Source organism: Ostrinia furnacalis, unplaced genomic scaffold, assembly GCF_004193835.3.
Source record: "Ostrinia furnacalis isolate ACB-3 unplaced genomic scaffold, ASM419383v2 OfSCF3432, whole genome shotgun sequence".
In the NCBI taxonomy this organism is placed as follows: Eukaryota; Metazoa; Arthropoda; class Insecta; order Lepidoptera; family Crambidae; genus Ostrinia; species Ostrinia furnacalis.
Window position 1 is genome coordinate 1 of NW_021133671.1, and position 14252 is coordinate 14252.

The following is a 14252-nucleotide window of genomic DNA, read 5'->3' on the forward strand; positions in this document are numbered from 1 at the left end:
TGTCCTTTACAAATGATTCATTAACAATAGAGGTGATTCTAGCGCTCGGCGGCCGCTGCAGCGCTGCCGCGGCACGCTTCGCTCGCCTTCGCGCATTAAGGGTCACTGTTCTAACCTAACCTAACCTACTATTTTCTACAATACCTACTTTTTGCAACCATACTATTTTCTGCAATCTCTTTTTTTTACATAAAATTCTTGTGAAAACCATGATCATGTGCCTTATGCTTTGATTTGTGGGTAACGGTGGGTACTCGTAAGTATATGAAGTGTCAATTTGACCAAACAAATTATTTGGGATATAATATTTGGCAAAATAAAACATTTGCTATATAAACATTTGCCAAGTAAAATTTTGCCAAATGATAATTTGACCAAATGAATTAGTTGCCAAAAGTACAGTTGCTAAAAGTTCATTTGGGAAATGAAACTTTGGCGATAAGTTGTTTGCGAAGTGAAATTTGGCGAAAAGTGATTTGGCCAAACGGAAGGATACCGATTGAAATACAAATTAAAAAGGAACCCGCAATGAAATCACTCTTTATCAATTCTACCGTTTTTCCTTTGACGTTTGAAAATATCATTTTATGAAGGAATCGCCGAACCGTAAGTCGATGTAAAAATATTCGTTTTCATAGAAAAATGGTAATAAATGCCAGCCAATTCAGATTTATTTCAATACAACTTGACTTTGTTTCTATTAAATGATTCTTTGAAGAAAGTAAATTTATTAAATTTGAATTTTAGTTAAATAGTATTTATTACTCGTCAATGATCCTGCTATGAGCAAGAGCTGTATTGTTCAATCAATCATAAAATTATACACGTATATATAAATTCAATAATTTGAGTACTGATTAGGATAACATTTTAATGAAGTAGGTACTAACTTAAGATAATAAAACAAAAAATACTAGAAACTTCCATTATGACACCGTGTAAATATTAATGCTGAGGTGAAATGATATCAGAGATTTAAAAGTTAAACATATCCTCAACAAGATTGGAACCCACGACGTCCATATCGTCCATTAAAACTACTAATACTACTAACGAAAAAATCAAACAGAAAAACAATAACGTTGCGCAATAATATCACCTCTAAATAACCCAAAATCCATTCGCAAATACCTCCCAGATGGAACGTCAATAAACCAATATACAGTCAAAGGCTTTTCAAACCGCAGCCATTTGTTGTAGTCCACAAACGCAATAGAACGGGAACGTTCCAAACGTAGGATTCACGCCAATTAGCTGATAAATTGAGCGATTCTTTCAACCTTTATCAAATCCTAGCGATTTGCTTGTTTCCCACAAATTGGTTTTTGTCATGGGTAAAGTGAAAATGGTCTGCGATATACACCTTTGTTTGAGGGATTGATCGCTTGGCTCGTAAACAAAACGTGATAGATTTAAAATAGATTTAAAACAGGTTTTTTTTATTTATCCCTTCGTCTATACTACAACGTCTTTGTAGCTACGGAGTTACTACAGATGGTACAGCGTCTACGGTGACTACAGCGTCGACAGTAACTACGAAATCTGTAGCGTCTAAAGTTCTCATTGCTACAAATGTGTTTGTAGCGGCTAATAGGCGCTACAGCGTCTACGGTGGCTACGGAGTCTACAGCGTCTACAGTGACTACAAAACCTGTAGCGTCTAAAGTTCTCATTGCTACAAATGTGTTTGTAGCGGCTAATAGGCGCTACAGCGTCTACGGTGGCTACGAAGTCTACAGCGTCTACAGTAACTACGAAATCTGTAGCGTCTAAAGTTCTCATTGCTATAAATGAGTTCGTAGCGACTAATAGACGCTACAACGTCTACGGCTGCTACGGAGTCTACTGCGACTACAGGGACTACGAAACCTGTAGCGTCTAAAGTTCTCATTGCTATACATGAGTTCGTAGCGGCTAATAGACGCTACGTCTTCTACGGTGGCTACAGTGGGATGCGTACAGTTTTCATAGACTTAAAGGTTCGGCCAAACCAACGCGTGCGATGGCGATGGCGATCCTACTAATTTCTACTAATCGCCATCGCCATCGCGCACGCAGGCTGCACGCATTGGTTTGACCGAACCTTAAAGAATCACAGATTTTTTTGTAACATTGTCTTTCTCAAAGGAGGAAGCAAAGATTTAGGTACCTTTTGAGACTAATAGAACGTTGTATTTTGACATGCGCATTTGTGTTTGAAGTTATTTTAGTTAAAATCCCCACGTCATTGTGACACATGTTTTATTATGAACAGCTTCTCAAGTCCTATTACAAGCCTTTACGAGCAAACGAGTTTGAAAACAGCCATTACGTCTAGCAGTAACAGTTTCCTGCGACACTAACCTATTAATGCCTGAGCCTACATAGACCAAAGTCGGCTGTCCGTCGGGCAACACATTAATCTCTTCCAACGCGTCTTAGCCCGGCGTTTGTCACGGGTTAATCTACCAGCATGGCGTGCCATGGCATGGTATACCAATCACTGCGACACAACGGACACTTGAGTGGTTGCCCGCTAAACGTTGCAGATATTCCACTCGAAAGGAGTTTAGCACTTGTAAATAGTTTAAGAATAATATTGTAGGCATTAAAAATAAGAAGATGCATAAGAATAACAATACAGTATTTGCTTAGAACACGGTATGTACAGATGTTACACAGAAAAATGTTCAGTCATGTTTTGCTTACACGAAGCATGCAAATATTAATTTTGGGCCAAAAAACCCAGTCATTAAATCATGATACCGACTGAATCAGAGACTGAACTATCATATTGATGTCAATATCTTTTAATTTGGCATTAAAAAAGAAGTATTCCACCAATTTCATTTACAGTGCCTAGCCATGATCTATGTATCGCTTAATTTAACATTATCTCAGTAAACTTTTAGAAACACCAGAAACAGACTACAGCACATAGACTTTTTTGTCAAACAATAGCAGCTATTCGTAGTAGAACAGCATTAAATAATGTATTACATTATTTTTTACATACATAATGCTTGGGGGAGACCTTTGTCCAGCAGTAGACGTCTTTCGGCTGAAACGAACGAACGAAGGAACATAATGCTTGACACACACTGATGGACGCTACATAATTTAGTTTTCCATGAAAAATCAATATCGAAACTATAGTTATTTGACAAAGCTATCAGCAATCTAACGTCAAGATAATCATCATAGTCAATATTCCATGTAGAACAATCACGTAATATTCTCTCGGAATTACAGATTCTAATTACTGCATTTGGCAGTTCAATATAAGACAATTATTGCGCAAACCAATGTGTGACACGTTGCTAATAAGGTTGGCGATTGGATTACTCTGACTTAGAGATGAAGATGAGAAATCAGTCTAGATTTACAAAAGATACATAATATTTGGTTTTATGTAAATATTATGCAGTTTATGAAAAATCTCGTCTAAGTTTTAACAGTACTTAGTTCAGTAGTAAACAGTTATGACTGTTCATTTCCAGCACTAATCGTAATAATAAGGGTAATATGAAGGAATACATTATTGATTACTTCACATACCGGAGTAGAGTGCCAGGTGCTGATAAGGATTCGAGTCCAATTGGGGACAAAATAAAGTTCATTTGACGAATGATGAGCGCGATGTGTTTGTGCTCAACACTCGAGGCCGATCCAAAGTCATATCAATTCATATAATATACATAAAATGATGAATAAAAAGTATGTTCTTTAGTTATCGAGCCACCATATTACTACTCTATTTAGTTTGAAGCTGGATGATTGTTTGTTGGAATAATTTGCTATTTTATTAATAGATCGAGTTCAGCGATGTTTATTGTGTGCAAGCTTTGATAACGGCTTATTTTATAATTGTTTATGAAACCACTTTGTGTACAATTTAATTATTATTAAACTTGCATAAAGTAGTGAATGGTGCACTCGACTCTTCACTGCTTCAAAAGATACTGTTTAGGGTTCCGAAACGTTCAGTGCGTCGACCTCAGCTGTTTCATGTACCACTCGCTACAAATAATGTCTCAGTAAATCACCCTATTTACAGAATGTGCAGGGCCTACAATAGTCTTGACGTTGACAAGGACATATTCCAGCATACATTTCGGGTTTTTAAAAATAAATTAAGAAATGCTGATTAGATTGGTGGATTAGTTGTTGTTGTAGCTAACATTAGTTTTTGTTGTTTTATCTAAGCACTTAAGTTATTAGGCATAGTTGTGTGCAGTTGTAATTGGTCCATAGATTTGTAAGTGATTTGTAGCTGTATTTTTTTACTAAATAAGTAGTATTCTATGTACTGTAACTGTACCTATTAATAAATAAATAAATAAATAAATAAACTACGCAAATAGTAAACAATGGAATGAAATTCAAATCAATAGTTTAATTTAGGATTGTGTCTGATTTATATGATAAAAAGACGCCACAGCTCATACTGCAATCACCAGCTTAATTACCGGAAGCTTAGACAATGCTTTTCGAGGAATCTTGGAGTAGGAAGATAACACGCACAATAATGGCGTAATCAGAAGGCTAATCCTCAGATAAACCCCCTTTACTTTAACCGAAAGAATTAGTTTACATTAAACCGGTATTTATGTATGAAGTTTTGACGTTTGTTGCAGTTAAAGTGACAACCCAGGATTAGTGTGGAAAAATTCCCCCGATAAACTAACTATGGCAAAGGGCATGGATTGTTCACCTCAAAGCACTTTCAGCTGTGCCAAACCATGTTCAAGTTCGTCCCAAGTTAACCTAACAACGGACAGTGTTTGTCCCAGTCACCAATCACTGTTTGGTAATCCTGAGGAAGCACTACACACTGTTGGATGAAGGTACGAGCAATTAGAAAATAAGAACAGATATTCGAAGAGACAGATCGTTTTATACCCAGTGTACAACAGGATATCCCTTACCCCCTTATTAGTAAAAAGTTACACCTAAGATGAACCTTTCATTAAAATGTCATTTCCATACTAATGACAATTTAAGACAGAGTTCAACTAGGGTGTAACTTTTATTATAATAAAGGGTAGAGTTTTATAATTTAACGCACAAAATTAAACAATAATCACTGAAGTGAAAGAGGAATTTTGTGGAAGTATCTTGGTCACCAAATATAAATAAATAAATATCCTTGGATATTTTACATTGCGCCTCTAGTCCCAAACTAAGCAAAGCTTGTAATATGGGTAGTAGACGACGGGATAAACATACTTAAATACTTTTTTTTGTAAATACATACATATTATACATAGAAAACACCCAGACCCGTCACAGAAATTAAAATTCATCATTTCAATTTCTGCCCGGCCGGGAATCGAACCCGGGACCTCTCGGCATAGTAGTCCGTTCTGAACCACTACACCAAACGGCCGAAATATAGAGCTAGAACAACAAAAATGTAAGTATTTGATTCGTCATCGACCCGAAGACAAAACGAGAAGAAAAAGAATACATGCAACTAGCAGGTAGACAAAATAAATTATATCACAAAATAATGAGGATCTATTTTTGTCTTAACTTGAAAACTCTTCATAGGTATTAGTTACTTTCTGGGTAACTGATTTTGCTTTACATTCTTACCGACTGTATACTCTCTCCCAATTTATCGGATATCACAAGATCTCCGCCTTTGATGTTTCTATCAAATGAACAGAATAGTGTTGTACGCCATTAATAGACGTAACGTTATCTGATCGTCCAGTTGTTAAGCCTAACCATGCATTCAAATTTACTGCATTAGAATATCCATTAACACGATTAAATCGCTAAACGTTATTTGGTTTGTTGCTGATAGTCAGGAATATGTCAGCACAAATCTCACGCAAATTGTTAGTGGAACGCTTTGATTGTCACAAAATATCCGCTTCAGTAATTCTCTTTTCCATAAGTCGCGTGAGTCACAATCATTTTCATAAAATTTATTATTTAAAACCGCCATTTAAAATCGAGTCTGCAATCATTTTAACATTGGTCACACCAATTTTTTTAGTTTTAGATTTTTATAGAACATCTGCCGTAAAAAATGTAATCAAAAATATCCTTATCCAATCGGACTTAAAATCATTTCATTCGAACTGCCCTAAAAAAACATCGTCCAAAATATGTAATGAAACTTTTTTTATTCTGTGTAAGCACACCCGATCCTGAAACGCGTATTCAAATATAGAATGAATTGACAAATGCGATGCTCTTTTGTCATTCACAATACAAACAATTCAGTGCATTGCTGAATTGGCCCTCTTTTATCCTTAATACGAGGACAATGGCAAATTATTTTCGTCTCCATTTCCCTGTAGTAAATGAATGGAAGAAAAATTAGACATCTGGCAGGAAGCGAAAACCAATAGCGGGGACACCACGAAAACCTAACGTTACAAGTCACTGCGGGTATTATAAGATCTTCTAAAAAAAACAAAAGAATCGACGCGAAGGATTTTAAGATATATTCATTGGTGATAAGGTTGAGTGTTCCTTAGGCGGATTTCCCGATGGCTTAACTACGAAGGCTGACCAACGGACGCTCCTGGTGATTTATAGAAAGCATAATTGGTTTTATTTTGGTCAAGGGCTGTATTAACGGCAGTTTTATGCGTCTAATGGGAATAATAAGAGGAACAACGTTTTCTTAATGATTTTTGAGCGATTTTGGAAGTTGGGATAGGATTGAGGCTCGATTTAAGGTAAGCAATGATTAGGTAGTAAAACAAACCTTCAAAAGGTGTTTTAGGGTTTCATTCTTTTGCAAACAATTGAACCTTTACTCAGATTATTTATTTCAAACGTGACGTAAGACATGAACGTTTGGAAGCTCTAAAGCCTGTGAGATAATTATGCAGCTTTTGTTGATACGCTGAGCGAGTTTACCATTAAAAAACAAACGACGGTCACCCGTGCTCTTTTAATCCTTCAAGGCCCGCGAATCTAGACACAATAGATAATCAATTGTTATGACATTAATGAATGCCGTCTGGGACTCAAGCGGTTAAGGCTGGGTTGCATCATCTTACTTTAACTTTGACAAAAGGTCAAAAATCTGTCAAACTCCATACACAAACACAGGTTATCGTTAAAGTTACGGTTAAAGTTAGGTAGTGAAACTCAGCCTTAATCTTCTTAGTCATCCTTGTTTGATTACATGACAAACTGTAGTGGAAAAGAAGATCTTTTGTAACTATACAATGAGATGGCTGGTTGTCAATAGCCGTATTAAAAAATGAGAAAAAAGCAAAGCATTTTAAAAAAGAAAAATAAAGCTAACTAGGGGACTTTTCGTCGTTCAAAATTAAAAGTTATTTTACATCGATTTGGCCAAAGCATAAATAACTGAGCGCTGTGGCGAGCCGGTACAAAATGCCAATATGTATTAGCAATTTGCATACGTTATCGAGGGAAACATGACAGAATATAGACAATGACTCGTTTGTTAGTAAAATCACGTTTCGTAATATTGACGATATTAATTTATTCACTTATTTATAGCTCAAATTAAAAATGATTTGTAATAAATATTACAAAATGGAATAGAAGGGCAAAGGGTGATTAAGAATTAGAGTCCTAACCCCTTTCACAACCTTTATTGCAAAGAGTCAAGTACCTAAGTAGTTTTGTCAGTCATGACTTTTCAAAGTACTTCGGTACTTGTAAAACCGTAATTAGTCCTTAAAGCGACCTTTGTATAAGAAATGGCCAGACTAAAAGAAATTACGCGACTAAAACGTAGTTCTCACAAATAATAATGTTCATCCAACGCAACTTTGGCCATAGAAAGTAGACATTCTCTCATCGCAAAACAGTAATAGGAGTTTCTAAGAATATTTCGAGGTTTTTGCCATTATGTTTTATGTCGCAAAAGAAGTCGCGATTATTATAAGTTATGAAAGGTCACCATTAGTGAGCGTCCTCTAGTGCTCTCATCTTTTACTCACACAAAACACGAACATACAGAAGATCCATATAATAAAAACCGTACACAAATAAGTATCTAATGAGACCTAGTTTGTGCAGTTGTTGACAGGAAAAGATCGCTTCCTAGTATAATGTTTATACTTTGTACGTAGACCACGTACATTTTTCATATCATATTTCATCATATCGCTACATACTAACAAAACGTGTTTCTGATTTAGGTATCAGTTGAAATCTATCTTATTACTTTGTTTCCAGTGTTGATTGGGTATGCTAAAATCTATAAGATTGTCGAAATGAAATATGAATAGGTGCGTAGCGAACATGTTCAGCCTACAATCCGATTTTCCGCTTTTGTTTCACAACTAAAAAGTATGGTTTGTGATTTTAGTTAGTAGTGGTACTAAACTAGTACCTGCATAATTTCTGAACGATGAAAGTTGATTTTCTATTAAAATTGAGCTCGTTTTTTTACATTTATTTTATTTTTTTAACCTACGAGTAAGTCTATGAAGCATCATATATTTTGCACGTACCTGCACTAGATCAATAAAAGGACGGCTGCTAAACTATGCATGCTACTTTGGTCCCAGTGACGATTTATGATACTAGTGACCGATTTTTCAGCCCTAGTAGACATCTTTATCTCATGAATCTTAGATTTTACACATTTTGGCCCAGTGCTTTTTGAAGTTCAGCCATAGGACGTCCACTGCTGAACATATGCCTCTCCTAATGATTGCCACAATGGAACATTATCATACTTGCGTTGTAGTGGACGAGGCACATAGCTCATAGATATGCACATAGACTGCCCGTTGAGGCAGAAAAGTTCTATAGTTGCGACCACGGACCGGAAAAGATGGTGTAGGCAAGCCTTCCATTTTAGGTGGAACGACGATGTGGCGAAGGTCATGGAAAGCACCTGTATGTGAGCACGGCAAGACCGGTCGTTGTGATAATCCGTGAGCGATTCTTGTCCAGCAGTAGTTGATTGAATCCAGTTGAATCTGGATCTGGTTCTTATGCCATATTGACCCTACTGCCTCTATATGCGTTTCGTCTTACATTTATTACAGTCACGCGTCGAGCGAACAGTAAAAGTTATCATCGACCAACTATATGAATGAACTCGAGCAAAAATTACTGTGATAATTTAGGGCCACACGAGATAAACTTTCCGGTAATTGATAGCTGGATCCGTAATTATTTGAAGCTATGTTGTAATCGGCGATCTGCAGCCTATTTATCCCATATTTAGTCCAAAAATGTTTATGATGATTACGAGTACAGTCAATGGTTCGCAGTACTTGAGACTAAAGAATGACATCTGGATAGGCTAAGGTTTTAGTAATGAAGTGTGAAAAGCAAATTGAAAAAATATCACGAAAATGTTGTAAATACTTCTAGGGTTGTTTTTGATTAATTATCGAATTGAACCAAGCAAAATCCGATAAATCATCCCCGACACGTCTCCCAGAATATCAGCATTGTCCATTCCCAGTAATCTGACCGTCAGCAAACGCGGGTGGCTCGCCTTGAGGTTGCAGACAATGTGTCTTTGTTGCCATCGGTGCAGCATTGTGATGCTAATCGAGCAGATTGCTTCGACCGGGCCACGTGGCTGCGAATACAGAACCGAAAGTATCGATTGTTCAGTTCGTAACCAAAGCATATTCGAGACAACACTACCTAGTAGCATTCGAGGAATAAGTATCTGTGAAAACACTAGACTGTGGCAAATAAATGACAAATGAACAGCAACAATACCTATTTACTTTTATGCTCCTGACATGACTCAAATGCTTAACTGCCCAGCCTATCATAAAATTACGAATTTCTTTTGTGAGCTTTGTTGGTGACTGTGCTGTCAATTTTACCTTCCCCTTAACGTTATGGTCCTGAAATTGTAATAGATGTGAGAAGGAATATCAAAGAAAAAAGGTATTCTAATTTCATTGGACTCCCGTCACTACTTCTCATAAATAATTGAGTATAGCATAGCGCTGATCTTAACAGAAACGCGACTTGCAACCAGATTGTTCAAAAACGAATGAAATCTAACTCTAGAAGGCCTGTCTAGTTAAGCCTTGCCAGACGTCTGTCTACATTGTAGAGAGTAGAGTTCCAAGTATTGAATTACAGATTAGAAGGAATAAGAAGCTTTTGGTTGGCGAATTTCATGTGAACCAACCGTCAGAATTTATAAAATTACTATTATTTTTTCCCCATTCACACAACACTGCATAAAACGATTGTTTATACAAGCAGAACCAGATCCGACATCGTCCCTCCCAGCTCTATGTGATTGAAGCTATTGACCCTTCAAATCGGGAGGTCAACCGCTCCGAAACCCCTTGGAGCTGAAAATATGAATTCAATGTTTTTATTTAATTTGAATACATTTGCTTATTGGTAACATCTGTGAATACATGAAATATTACTCGAGCATACAGAAAGGAAAATAGAGATTCATGAACTAAAAACGAGTATAACAAATTCTTGCAGCGACAACACGGCTTTCAAAGGGACGGTAGCTGAACGGTAAAGGTGTCGGACTGGCCAACTCTTGTTCTGAAAAAACGAGACTTCGATCCCGAAAAAAACAATTTTGCTTTTGAATGACAACGTTTCCAAAAATAGACTCATTAATGTTAAAACATTCGTTCGTTCGTTTCAGCCGAAAGACGTCTACTGCTAAGCACACGTTCCATAACAACTATGCGCTAAAAATAATCCAACTAGAGCTTTAATCAAAACATGGTAACCTGATCCCTTTGCTGTCCTCTCGAAAAATCTACAAAGATGCTTTCAGTGAGAGGTCACTTTATTTTGGTCACGCTCTACTCTGTTAATGAAAATAATAGGAAAAAAGGAGCAGCCACCGATTTAGGTGTCGTGGATGAGACAGGACTAATGGAAAGAAGGAAAACTAATTTTGTATTTTCTGAGAATCACTTTACATATTCAAAGTAATTAAAGATAAAAGAAATTGTTTGTTTTTATTACAATTAGGTAGGTATTCCATCTTCAAGCAAGAAATTTGTTTTTTGTCGATACGCATAATTTCACACCACAACACCACCTCAAAAAACTAAATTGTAGACAGTAGACACTCAATTATTTATCAGAAACCCTTTCTAAACCAAATAAGACTACCATACCTAAAAATGTTATCGAGTACCTACCCATTCCTAAAAGAAATTAGGTTACCATACATACTCATGTACGTCCATGGTAAACTCCGCGGTGCGAGTCTGCTTTGTATTCCGGCGCGTTCGCCACAATAACCAGCCCATGGGGGTGACATCCCGAAACTAAATATGTGAAATCGAATAGCACCATCGAATAGCATAGTAACCGAACTGTGACTGACCACCCCAAAACATAGTCCCATTGAGTAAATGATTTAAACCAACGACGAGGAAGCATTTGGATTGCATCTCATCCGTTGGAAAATGATGTTCAAGATGAAGGTGGAAGCAAACTTCCACTGAAATCTTTAAACACAGATGAACTGGCTACCTTAACTCCAATTGAAATTTCAATCTGTAGGTCCTTTATTTATAAATATTCAAAAAATATCCCAGCTTTTTTATGCAGAACAAGACAGGTATTTGACCGCAATCGCACCTATAAAATAAATAAGATGCAATTTAGCTTTTTACTTATGATCAATCATAGAAACAGAATAGCCTTATAGTTTTAACTTCTCAAAATGTATGACTGGAAGCACCAGCTCAGTAAAATAAATTCTTTCAAATTGGGTTACCATATCCACAAATTCTGGTACTTTCATGGCCTCTGCTTTGTATTCCGGCGCGCGCGCCACAATAACCGGCCCATGGGGGTGACGCGCCGCCACTAAATATGACTTGCTTTTTGCCAAGCACCGTCTTAGGAGGAAACCTAATTGACCATAGCACTCCGATGGCCTTTGTATTTCCAAGCTGCTGAGAATTAGGGAGCGGGAATGTAGTAAGAGTGGCAGCTATTAGAAGTATTATTTAGCTTTGAGTCCTTTGAGCTTGGGGGAATTGTACTGTACTGAAAACCTACAAAAAGAATTAGTCCCGGAGATAGTGAAACTATTTTTGAATCTTATGTGAACTATACACTCTGTCTTGACGTATCAGCCTGTTATTAGACATCATTTGCCATCATGTGTATCTTGTATTTATGGCTTTAAATCCAACCTATGCTACATAACTTTAAATTCAACAATAAATATCTGAATATGCTGCAGTAGAGTCAAGACAGTTATTCCTCATAATATTATTTTAAAAAATTGTGTGTCCATGAAATAACAATGTAACTGAAGTCATTATCTCCATTTTTGGGTATTTTTAAAATTCAAAATTTATTTCTCCCAGAAACACTGTCCTATCCATTAGTTGTGTCATTTCCGGCGACAGCTCAACCACGGGAACATAATAAAAATTGATAATAGTAAGCTCATTTTTTACCAAGAGAATAATCATGGTCATTCTACATCAGCTGCGGTAATCATTTGGTTCTAGGGTTATAAATAAATAAATTAATAAATTAATCTTTGGACAAATTCACATAGCACTAGCTAGCCCCAAAGTCTTATGGGTGCTAGCTTAATGGATATAGTTACTACTTATTTTTTTAACCCATTAGAGGTCACTGTACTCAAATGGGTACCCGTCACAGAAATCAAAATTCATCATTTCAATTTCTGCCCGGCCGGGAATCGAACCCTGGACCTCTGTCATAGTAATCCGTTCTGAACCACTACCAAACGACCGACTAAGGTTATCTAAGAGTGGTCATTCTACATCAGCTCCGGTATGGCGGAAATGTGTCGTCTGCTTTGTATTCCGGCGCGCGCCAATAAGCGGCCCGTGGGAGTGACGCGCTGTCACTAAATATGAACTCACTTTTTGCCGTCAAGTCGTTGTGTGTCACCGTACAAGATATGGCAAATTGTTTTTGATATACGTCATAGTTTGTCTTGTGTTGCAGTGACCCTATTTTGGGCTTCCTTTTGGTACAGTCACGGTTAGAACAGAAAATCTTAATTTCATCGCCTTTGATGTGTACGTGCGCGTACACAAATAGTGTACACCTACAAAATGTTAAGTATGTTACTTGTGGTCTTAAATTTAAATAACAGTCAAAAACATTTTTTAAACCAAAATTTTGGTCCATAGTGTAAGAGAAAGAACCCTCTTTAACATCGCCATAGAGTCCGCTCTGGAAGAGGTCAAAAGAATGTTAATAAATGTAGACGAATAAGATTGATAGCTTATGTCGGTATTAATGATTTCAGTAGCTATCTTTCTTTAGAAAGCTTTATAAAAATGTAATCTCTGTTCGAGATGATTTTATAATTAAATATTTTATTTATTTATTTATCTTTATTAAATTAACATACAACCTTGTTTGAGATATGCAGCTTAAAATTAAGTGGGTTATACATTGGCCTTTACAAAATGAATAAAAAACCTTTATATGTATGTATTTACAAAATTCCCCATCCTATTTCCATGGTCTATCTATACGTAATTTCGACCGAACAATCGCGGTCGTCATATGTCCTGTGGTCGGACGTCATTCGCCTCACGACGTCCCGCCATCTCTCACTGATTGCGGTCTGTTTAGTTTACTCATCTAATGGTACACAATGGCTGTACAATTGGATTTGGTTGGCCCATCGCATGGTCATTGGCCTTGACAATTCGTTAGGGAAGAATAGTTCCTACTTTTGTAAAGATAGCTAATGTATCGTTTCATTAGAAGAAAAGCTCTCAAAAGGATTCCGTCTGTGATTTATTTAGTGGTTAGATAAAGAAAGAGTGTGAATTTGTCGATAATATAGATACACAAACGATCCAGCTAGGTAGGTCCAATTTCGAGAAGGAGGTCAATCGTCGAATCCAACTCGGCTGGGCAGCGTTCGGGAAACTACGCAACATCTTTTCGTCCAAAATACCCCAGTGCCTGAAGACGAAAGTCTACAACCAATGTGTGTTACCTGTGATGACTTATGGCTCGGAAACGTGGCCCCTCACTATAGGCCTTATACAGAAGCTCAAAGTTGCACAGCGTGCTATGGAGAGGTCTATGCTCGGTGTTTCTTTACGAGATCGAATCAGAAATGAGGAGATCCGTAAACGAACTAAAGTCGCTGTCATAGCCCGACGGATCAGCAAGCTGAAGTGGCAGTGGGCTGGGCACATAGTACGCAGAACTGACGGCCGATGGGGCAGCAAGGTTCTGGAATGGAGGCCACGTACCGTGGGACGTCCACCCACAAGGTGGACGACGACCTGATAAAGGTAGCGGGAAGGCGATGGATGCAGGCCGCTACCAACCGTGCGATA